Below are 12,229 nucleotides of genomic sequence, written 5' to 3' on the forward strand. Positions count from 1 at the left end.
TGGCAATATATACATGCAATATCCTATACTCTCACACCCTCATATCTTATAATGTCAGATTGTGGAGAGATAGATAAATGATATAAATGAAATAAGAGACAGGTATTGAAATATTTAGCTGTGGTGGAATGTTCCAGGCAGAGACTATAACAATGAAAAAGCCTTGAAGAAGAATTAAAATTAATGTGCTTTTATGCATCAAAGAGACTAGAGTTACTGGAAAGCAAAGTCAAAGGGCAAGGGTGTTAAGGGAAAAGAAAAGAAAAAAAAATTAAATGGTCTACCAAACTATGAATCAGCATGTGGAATGCTTTGAGCACATAAAATTGAGCGGTCATGATCCAATTTTCACAGACCTAACAGACTAGTGAATAATTTACTGTATTGGGAGAGAGGTATCAATCATTGTAGACAAACTATAATGTTCATAGAAAAGTGGAAAAAAGCAGTCAAGAATTACGCCAGCAGTGATCTGGCATAATTCTTGACTACATCTAATTCTAGCACAATTACTTCTACCTAAATGAAAAGTCAGGGAATAATCAGCTAATTCTTAAGACTTGATGAGTGAATATCAGTAAAGAAAGAATTTTTTGAAAAGATGAAATTTACTATTCACTAAAATTACTGAGAAGATTCAAAACTAAAATCTTTGAAAAATGACACATAGTAAATCTGTTAAAGACATAATATTGGATTTAATAGAGTACTCTTGAAGGAGTCCTGGTGTGGCGCTGTGGGTTAATGTGCCAGACTGCAAAGCCGTTTGAACTGCAAGGTCGGCGGTTCAATCAGTAAATGTTTGAAGTCCTCTTCACTTTCAGCAAGCAGTTGTATCATCTGCATATCACAGGTTGTTTATGAGTCTTCCTCCAATCCTGATGCCACATTTTTCTTAATAGAACCCAGGTTCTCATATTATTTGCTCAGCATACAGGTTGAAGAAGTATGGTGAAAGAACACAACCCTGTCGCACACCTTTCCCAATTTTAAAACATTCAGTGTTCCCAGACTCTGTTCAAACAACTGCTTCTTGGTCCAGGTACAGATTCCTCAGAAGTACAACCAAGTGTTCTGGAATAATCATATGTTGTCCATAGCTTGTCATGATCCACACAATTAAAAGCCTCTGCGTAGTCAATAAAGCATAGGTAAACATCCTTCTGATATTCTCTGCTTTCAGCCAAGATCCACCGGACATCAGCAACGATAATTCTATTCCATGGCCTCTTCTGAATCCAGCTTGAACCTCTGGAAGTTCTCTGTCATTATATGATTATAAGTTCCTGTATTACCTTTAGCAAAACTTTACTCGCTTAACATATCAAAGACATTGTCCAATGATTTCCGCATTCCTTTGGGTCACCTCTCTTTGGAATGGGCACAAATATGGATCTCTTCCAATCAGTTGGCTACATACTTGTCTTCCAAATTTCTTGGCAGAGATGGGTGAGTGCCTCCTGTGCTGCCTCACTTTCTTGAAAGATTTCAATTTTCATTCCATCAATTCCTGGTGTCTTGTTCTTTGCCAATTCCTTCAATGCACTTTGGACTTCCTCCCTGAGTATCATTGGCCCTTGATCATATGGTACCTGTTGAAATAATTGAACATTAACTATTTCCTTTTGGTACAATGACTCTGTGTATTCCTTCCATCTTTCTTGATGCATTCTACATCAGTAAGATTGACAACTTCAATCTTTTCTCCATTGATAAGAATGTTCCTTGTTGGTCCAGTGGTGAAGATTTTTGTTTTCTTTACATTGAGATGCAATCCATAGTGAACGTGGTGGTCTTTGATCTTCATCAGTATATATTTTAAGTCCTCTTCACTTTTAGCAAGCAAGGTTGTGTGGTCTTTATATCCCAGGTTGTTAATGAGTCTTCCTCTAATCTTTATGCCATGTTTTTCTTCATCTAACCCAGGTTCTCAGATTATTTTCTCAGCATACAGGTTGAATAAGTATGGTGAAAGAATACACCCCCGTTGCACACTGTTCTTAATTTTAAACCATTCGTTGTTCCCATGTTCTTTTCCAACAACTGCCTCTTGGTCCATGTACAGATTCCTCATGAGCACAATTAAGTGTTCAGGAATACTCATACTTCACAATGTTGTCCATAGCTTGTCATAATCCACACAATCAAAAGCCTTTGTGTAATCAGTAAAGCACAGGTAAACATCTTTCTGATATTCTCTTCTTTCAGTCAAGATCCATTGGACATCAGAAAGGATATCTCTCATTCCACATCCTCTTCTTAATCTGGCTGGAACCTCTGGAAGTTCTCTGTCAATGTATGCTTGCAGTGGTTTCTGTGGAATAGCAAAGATATTGTCCAATGATTTCTGCATTCCGTTCGGTCACCTCTCTTTGTAATGGGCACAAATACTGATCTGCTCCAGTCCATTGGCCAAATAGTTGTCTTCCAAATTTCTTGGCATACATGAGTGAGTGCCTCCAGTGCACTCGGTTTTAGGATTTCAATTTTTATTCCATCAATTCCTGGTGCCTTGCTGTTTGCCAGTTCCTGCAGTGCACCTTGGACTTCTTCTTTCAGTATCATTGGCTCTTGATCTTATGCTACCTCTTGAAATGGTTGAACATCAACCAGTTCCTTTTGGTACAATGACTGTGTATTCCTTCCATATTATTTTGATTCTTTCTGCATCTTTCAATAATTTTCACAGAGAATCCTTTAATAATAAAAGTCAAGGCTTGAATATTTTGTCTTCAGTTTCCCCAGCTTGAGAAATGCTGAACATGTTCTTCCCTTTTTGTTATCTAACTCCAGATTTTTTAACATTTCATTGTAATATTTGACTTTGTCTTCCGGAGCTGACCTTTGAACTTTTCTGTTCATCTCTTATACTTGTACTGCTTCATTTCTTAGATTTGCTTTTACGTCTCTATTCTAGAGAACAAGTTTCAGTGTCTTTTCTGACATCCATTTTGATGTTTTCCTTCTTTCTTGTCTTCTTAATGGCTTTTTGCTTTCTTCATGTATGATGTTCTTGATATAATCTCACAACCCTTCTGGTCTTCGGTCTTTAGTGTTTAATGTAACAACATGTTCTTCAGATGATCTCTAAATTCAGGTGGGTATATTCAAGGTCATATTTGGTCTCTTGTGGATTTGTTTTCACTTTCTTCAGCTTCAGTTTGAATTTGCATATGAGCAATTGATGGTCTGTTCCAGAATCTGCCCCTGGCCTTGTTTTGACTGATGATATGGAGCTTTTCTATTGTCTTTTTCTGTCTGGTAGCTCATCTGAAACCTGTCCACCATGGGTGACCCTGCTGGTATATAAAATACCTGTGGCATAGACTCCAGAATCATAGCAACTCTCAAGCCACCACAGTATGACAAACTGACAGATGAGTGCTGGTAAGAATTATTATTTAAAAAATACAACGGGAAAACATTCAATCTTGGGTAGCTCTCTAACAGCCCATTTTCTAGTTACTAGACAATTTGATCCAATTAAAATTAATTGACTTGGCAGAATTTCATATGAATTGGGTAAATGATTCATCATCCTCACTGTTGCAGCCAGCAAACCATAACCCTTCATTTTCAAACAGGACAATAGGAGAAAAGCTTCAATGCAAGAGATCAATGGTGCATTTTTCTACAGGTACAAGAGAATTATACCACACACACGAATACACGTATGTCATTAAGTCTGGTTAGGATGACTCACAATTCAACTGTTCCTATTTTTCAATCCTCCGGACTTCTGGTATAGCACTATAGAATCAGCAGTGGTCTATAAACCACAATGTCAACAGTTCAAACCCACCAGAGACTCTTTGGAATCCCTATACAGGGTCACTATGCATCAGGACCAACTCATTGACATTTAACAACTACATTTATCTATTCTCAATAGGTGTCATTGTGGGATAAAGCACTGTACCATAAGGTTGGTTTGAACCACAATGTCAGTGGTTCAAACTCACCAGATACTACTTGGAAACTTGATACAGGGTCACTGAGCTGCACTTAACAATCTATATATCTGCATTTACCACACAAGAACGTTATTTCTAGAATTTTCTCAAGAGTAAAAGGGTCAAAAAAATAGGAACAGATATAGTTCCTGAATAGGAATGAGAGTGACTACATGAAGGTGTCAGCTTGCTTGATAAAAGTAGTGATTCTTCACTTGTCACCTTCATTTGATATGTAAAATACTCTATAGAAATGCTAATGATTTTTTTTTTTTTTCTTACAAAGATCACTAGGCCTCTATTCAATGGGCTTCTAGGTGGATTGAAAGCAGAAACTTGGCCTTTAACATCCAATTGTATTAGCAATTTTTTGCACTCAGGTACTTGAAGTGGAAGGAAACAAAACAAAACAAAAAAAACAAACCTATTGCCACTGAGTCAATTCTGATTAATTTATTGTTGTTCTTAAGTGCTTTGAGTTGGTTCTGACCCATAGAGACCCTATTCATGCTCTGTATGTAATGTTTGTTTGAACCTTAAGGTTGGTGATTCAAGCTCACCAGCTTCTCCTGAGAAGATTGACCCACCAACCTTATGGTTAAAACAAACTTTGCATCCAGAGCACTAATAGGGTTTCAAGAATATAAATTTGTGCAGGATCAGACAACATCATCTTTCTCTCATGGAGAAACTGGTGGATTTCAACCACCAGCTTTGTGGTTAGTAGTCCAGTGCTTATCCCAAATCACCATCAGGACTCATTATATGAAGGAAAGTAACATGCAAGTAGTCTTCGGATTCATTGTCTCCTAAGGGCCATACTAGACAGTGGTGATGGTAGGGGGTGGTGGTGGTGGTGTGCCCTGGAGTTAGTTCCGACTCATTGTGACTCTGCATATAGTTTCTGAGACTGTAAATCTTAAGTGAGCAGAAAGTTTCATCTTTCTTGGTTTACACCGTTTCATTTAGAACTGCTGACCCTGAAGTTACAGCTCAACTGGTAACCAAATGTATAGACTTCAATAGACAACAATAGTAAACACCCTGAGCTACATCTAGAATGAGCTCTGGTAGTGTAGTGGTTATGAATTGGGCTGCTAATCTCACGGTCAACAGTTCGAAACTATCAGCAGTTCTGCAAGAGAAAGATGAGATTTTCTGTTCCCGTAAAGATTTCCAGCCTCGGAAACCCTGTACAGAGTCATTATGAGTCAGAACAGACTCCACGGCACATAACAACAACAACTACAACAGGAGAATTTCAACTGGACATGTGAGTAGAAACTTGTAGCTCAGAGAAATGGGTTATATACTAAACACTGACTTTAATGTATTTAAAAGACATCCACTTTATTTGAGCTTGCATTTTCCTCTGCCTTAAACAATGTATCCCTGTCAACTTGTAGATGGCACAGTCTTTGTTTCATTCTCATTTATTTATATATCACTTTCAGAAATATATCTTCCCTCACAAATTTTTCTACAATAACTACAAGTCCTAACACTCATTCTACCCTAATTTTCTTCTAATGTACTTATCACTTACTGGCATTATTTTTTGTGCACTATTAGCCAAAGGCTATTAATCAGAAATAATTTACTAATAATTTTGAAAGCTGAGCCAATGGATCAGACAGTAGTTTATGATCTCACCCTAGCCAGAGTTATAGTTATATAAATTGATTGCTGTTAATTTCACACTATAAAACTATTCTCAAAGATTGATGTATTATTTGACTATTTTAATGATCAGAAGGAACAAAAAAAGAATTATTTTGTGTCATTTTAACTAATAAAATAATAGCATAAAGACCAGAGAAAATTGTGTTCTGGATTCTTTTCTTTTTTATGTCTACAATTTTAAACTTCTCTTACTGACCATCAAATCAAAGACTAAAGTCATTTCTTTTTTTAGTTTTAATATCCATTTGTCGGATTATCTAAATATCTGAAAATTTAAGGCTTTATACTAGATTATGCAGATATTGAGAAAAGAGGTACAGATCTTTTGTACAGGTGGCACTCTTTGCGATTTGTGTTCTGTCAAAATTTTAGCCAACCTATTAACATTTAGCCAAGTCTGAGAGAAAAGAAGGTTAACTTTTTGATCTGAGCATAGGCAGTTACACCCACACACAAAATATCTAATGCCTGCCTTCCTCCATTGTAAACTTATATTGCCACTGAATGTTATTTACACTTAATAATTAGAAATATTTACAAGAAGCAATATTTTCTCTTTTTTGGCACTTTGTCTAATTCAGAGCTTTCACTGAAGCCTGACTTTAACAGCAACAACTTTATAGCATCTCAGGTTTCCAAGGAAAGTAGGCAGCAACTAAACCATTAAGGTAATTAAAGGGGAAAGAAAAGTGAACTGGGGCAGTTTGTCAAAGAAAGAAATCCTAGATCTAACTTAATTGAATTCTCTGAATAATAATAAAACAATGAAACAGCTAAGACACAGAGAGGAATTGAAAGGCAGGTCCTGAGACATAGGAGATATCTCATTATAATAGAAAGTCCTAAGTATAATAGAGTGACTTATCTGATTAAGGTTTATTAACATTTATAAATATTATAAGATTTTAGAAATCCCTTCCATAAGTTTACATAAATATTGAATTGTTAGGCTTTAACCTATTTTACCAATTAAAAAACATACTTTTAACATATTTTTTCTATCATTAAATGAAGGGATATGCACAGATGACTTATTTTATCTTTAAATGTATAAATAAATCAGGAAAATGATTCATAACAATTTAAAGAAAGAGTTTGTTTACTATCATACTTGATATTGCTATTAAGTTTACTGTGACTGTTTGGCTGTTTATGCGGTGTGGAGTCAGTTCTGACTCATAGTGACCTGGTATAGGATTTCTGAGCTTGTCATCTTTATGGAAGCAGAAAGTCTCATTTTTCTACTGCAGAGAGGTTGGTAGATTTGAACTGCTGTCCTTGCAGTTAGCAGCTAAGTTTGTTTTCTGTCCATTTTAATGCTTATACTAAGTAATTGTTTCATATTTCACTTATATTCCATTATATTTTGATAATATCTGAACCATGTTATCTACAAAATCACATCTAAGTTTTGAAATATCCTTTGACTTTCTCTTAGGTTATATAGAAAACGTGCTATCAAGCTGTGTACCTTCTTTTAAAAATCATTTCCCTCTGCCTCCAAAAGAATTCAAAGGCAATTAAGTGTGGTCAATTATTTTAATCTGTTTCATATTGTAGTTTTTAGCAATTGTTGCTGATTTTGTTGTTAAGTGCCTTCAAACCGATTCTGAGTCAGAGAACATGCATAGGTTTTCTGAGGCTGCAAAACTTTGGGAGAGAAGAAAGCCTTATCTTTCTACTGTGCAGTGGTTGGTGGGTTCTTATCCAGTGCTCTTCTATAAAGCCACCATGCTCCCTAGTAATTGTTGTTGTTGTTAAGTGCCAACAAGACAGTTCCAACCTACAACCTGGTTCAAATCGACTTTGCAGTGCAGCACATTAACCCACAGAAACACACCAGGACTCCATTCCTAAAGCCTCATTTTCAACAATTGTAGGGATATGTAAATATAATTTTAGTGTTTACATAATGCATATACTATAGATTATTTAAAATGTACAGACAAGTAATAATAAAAGGGTCAGACATAACATTAATTCATTCCATTAGATTTGTATCTACTATCTTTCATTGCTATGGCATTGATTGTCACATTTATCGACATGTTCAAGAACCTGCCAGTGAAAGTAAGACATACTGATGGACTCTTAACTCCAGAAAAGAGGGCTTACAGGAAATGCAATCTCTAATGTTTCAAAGCGTATTGATTTGAATTTGTTTTCAAAAGTTTTTCATAAAATAAAATGCATGGATTTAATGAAATGTATAATTCAGAACAAAATTTGAAGCTTGATAACAGTGACAGACCACGTCTTCATCTGGGAGCTCTGCCATACATTCGACTTACCTTCTGGTAAAATCACCTGAACAATTATTTAAATATCTGAGTAGAAAGCCCTGAAGAATGAACAAAGCATACCCTGGGGGTAGAGAGAACCTATTTTTAATACTTACATGTAATGGATGATAAGAAATGACAAAATTATTTTCATTAAACTTTAACATGGATACTTTGCCTCTATTACCTCTGCAATTCTTAGTTAACTGCAGATACCCCAGGTAAAATTCATTTCCCATTCATAGCATTGATAATTGAATAGGTCCACTACTTAGATCACATAGACTTGCACGTGTTCTATTATTTCAAAACAAATTAAGATCCGTTTTTGCATATAACCTTCCTGGAGAGCTATGTGAAATCAGTGTGGACATGTGTGCAGAACTATAAAATTTAGACTTTTATGGCATATGGATGGAGTCCACAGATAGCACAAATGGTTTATATATTTATGTGGCAGTGTAGGATAAGAACTGGATAACTAAAAAAGATACGTGGTTCAAACCCACCAGCCATTCCTTGGAAACCATGTACAAGGTCACTATGAGTTGAAACTGACTAGAAAGCACTTAACAACAACCAACTGAAACAGTCATCTGAACACACCCATAGAATCCATGAAGCATAGGCATGGCAATCTATTTCCAAGAATTCACAGCCTTGAAAGCCTATGGAATGTAGTTCTACTCTGAGACACATGGAGCTGCCATAAGTCAGAAATGACTCAGTGACAACTGACTATATAGTATACGGAAGATTCAGAGTTTAGATGAACCTAGCTGATCTAGTACCAATGTTGACCTAGCTTCACAGATTAACAAAATTTTATCCAAACGAGTGTAAAATGTGTCCATAAATTGAACATTTATTATGATACATTTCCCTCTTTAATCATTATCTAATTAGTTATACGGCTTCTATCACCAAACTAGTCTTGGTGCGGCGTTGTGGGTTAATGCGCTGCTCTGTATAGCCGGTTTGAAACTAACTCAAAGTTGACAGTTCAAGCTCACCAGACACTCCTCAGAGACCCTATACAGGGTCATTATCGGTCAGAACTGACTCGACAGTACTTAGCAACAATAACAACAACAACATTCTGGTTAATTAAACTATAAATTTTTCTAGTTTATTGTAAGGATATTACCAAAATCATACAGGACAATAAACACCTTATGAGTGATGAATTTTCTAGTTCAAGAAGTTAAACAGAGCACACAAATGAGCTCCATATTACTCCAAACACTTAATTTAAACCATATTTAATGTGACACAGATTGAAGTACTTAAAATGCTAGAAAAAGAAAGGAACATCAGTAATTCAGAAAATTCGACAGATTTATGGATGTTATAAAATGGATGATGTGTTGAACACACATGTTTTCTGAAAGAAAGGCCCTACAACCTATAAGGACCCTAATCAGCAGTAGTCACTCGTTCCAGATGCTACAGCTATCAAATGTTATATTATCATTTTAAGCTAATTCAAAACAAGATGTCAATTTATCAGTTATAATTAGCCTAATTTGAGCCACTTGTTTGTAGAACAAAATTATCTCCCTGCATGTATGTAGAATGACTTTTCTGAACAAGCCTTACATTTCAATTTGAGCATTATTTTTTTTAAAAATATCTAGATCATTAAGACTGTTACTAAAAGTATTAATACAATATTTGGAAAATAATATAGTGCAAAAGCAAAACAAACAAAAAAGATAGACAACATGAGAGCAAAGACATGTTGCCCAATAATTCAATGTTATTAACTAAAAGACTAACAAATAAAAACCCAGAGATTAAAGGATTTAATTTTAGAAAATTTTATATAGACTGTTTTCCAAGATTGAAAAGAGACATTGATTTTGAGACTAAAATGTCCCATCAGGGATTGAGTTTAATTATGAAAACACAATGTTTCCAGTACTATTTTCCATAAGAAATCACCTCTAAATTTATACTTTCATTTGACCATGAAGTCTGTGGCTTGTGAGTTGAACAGGGTTTGTTTTCATAACATTATGTACATACTTCCCCTGAGAAGTATGAAAAGTTGTAAGCAAGTCAAAGCCTTGGAAATCAAATGTTCTGCAGTCTTCTACAACGGATGTCTGGTTGATGGTGACTGCGAACTGCTATCTTGGATGGATGGTTGGAGAGAGCACTTAGATAAGATAATTCCATATGTTATCACTATATGCTCACTACAGCCTTCTTCATAATATGAGAGCTGCATTCCAGGAATGAGCAAACAAGAGTGCAAGGATTCTAAGTCTTCAGTATATGGCATTTTGAGGGTATAATATAGAACTACTTCTGCCATACTCTATTGGCCAATGGGATCATTAGCACTGGTCTCCAAGATTGAATCACAGTGAAAAAACATCCCTCTCTTTGATATAAAATATAATAAGGTAACATGGAAATATGAATGAGAGATGATTTTGCAGACATCTTCAGAATATCCAATCTGTCACACTTGTATTGAAATCATATATATATTGAGAAAATATTCATATTAAGTATCATCTCCATGAAATAAAGATGGTATCTGTCTTAAACCATCAACAGAGGTTATGGTGCATTAATAGAAAGACTAATGCCTTTAGGTTTAGAGAAAGGCTAATTTTAAAATCTGCCCACGTATAGGCCATACATATTGTTGTAGTTGCTGCTGATAGGTGCTATAAAGTAAGTACCCACTCATAGCAACCTTATGAACAACAACAGAATGAAATACTGCCCAGTCCTAAGCCAATCTCACATTCGTTGCTATGCTAGAACCCATTGCTTAGCCATTATGCTAATCCTTCTCATTGGAGATCTCTCTCATTTTTGCTGACCCTCATTTAATTAATTAATTAATTTGACCCTCCCTTTTATCAAGCATGGTGTCGTTCTTCAGGGACTGGTCCCTCCTGATGTGTCTGACATATTTATGCTGTCTTATATGGAGCATTCTGGCTGTACTTCTTACAACACAGAATGGTTTGTTCTTTTGGCAGTCTACGGTAATTTTAATATCCTCCTACAGCACCTTGTCCTACAGAACATTGTCCAATGTTCCCAGATATATGAGGTTATTGAAAATACATGGGTCAGGGTCAACTTAGTCTTCAAACTGACTTCTTTGCTCTTCAACAGTATAAAGTGGTAATGTGCAGCAGATTTGCATAATGTTGCTTCTTTTCTTGATTACAAAATAAGGTTTTTGACAACTTCATGCTTTTCTCCATTTATCTAGATGTTGTTTATTGGTCTAGTAGTGAGGATTTGTGGTTTGTACATTGAGGTGCAATACTTACCTAAGGTCTTTGATTTTTATCAGTAAGTATTTTAAGTCCTCTTTGCTTTCAGCAAGCAAAGTTGTATTATCTGCATATCACAGATTATTAATGAGTTTTCCTGAAAACCTGATGGAACATTTATTTTCATATAATCCAACTTCTCAAATTATTTGCTCACCATACATATTCATTAAATATGGTGAAAAAATACAACCGTCATGCATACCTTTACTAATTTAAAACCATTCACTGTTCCCTTGTTCTGTTTGAACAACTACCTCTTGATTTTTGTACAGATTCCTCTTGAGCACAAGGTATGTTGTCCATAGCTTGTCATGATCCACACTACTGAAAGCCTTTGCATAGTCAATAAAGCACAGAAAAATGTATTTCTGGAATGATCTGCTATCAGCCAAGATCCATCTGATGTCACAATGATATCTATCTTTTTATATCCATGTCTGTATCTGGCTTGAACTTCTGGCAACTTCTTGTCAATATACTGCTCTAACCATTTTTTAAAGTATCTTAAGAAAAAAAATGTATTTGCATGAATTATTAATAATATTGTCCAATAATTTCTGCATTTCATCATGCCACCTTCCTTTTAAATAGAAAAAACATGGATTTCTTCCAATCCATTGGCCAGGTAGATGCCTTCAAAATTTCTTGGCATGGATGAGTGAGAATCTCAAGTGCTGCTGAAAGATTACAATTTGTATTCCATCATTCCAAGAGGCTGGTTCTTTGCCAATATCTTCTGTGTACCTTGGACTTCTTTCTTCAGTATCATTGACTTTTGATTATATGTTACTCTTGACATAGTTGAAGATTAACCATTTCTTTTTGATGCAGTGACCTTCTGTATTCTTTCCATTTATTTTTTTAAAATGTTTTATTGTGAATTATATGATAGTTTACATGGGTGAACTTTAATTTTATATTCATTCCATTGTATATCATCTCATTGCCATGGTTCCAATCCCCTCCATGCATCATCAACCACCCAAAGGGTATATCCCAGAAA

At 35.4% G+C, this 12,229-nt stretch overlaps 1 pseudogene; it reads right to left on the bottom strand.

Annotated features, from left to right (window-relative positions):
* Window positions 1-456: 456 nt before the first annotated feature.
* LOC102825728 overlaps window positions 457-12,229 on the bottom strand; it is a 148,495-nt pseudogene continuing 136,722 nt past the window's right edge.

Source organism: Chrysochloris asiatica, unplaced genomic scaffold (genome assembly GCF_000296735.1).
Source record: "Chrysochloris asiatica unplaced genomic scaffold, ChrAsi1.0 scaffold00456, whole genome shotgun sequence".
NCBI lineage: Eukaryota > Metazoa > Chordata > Mammalia > Afrosoricida > Chrysochloridae > Chrysochloris > Chrysochloris asiatica.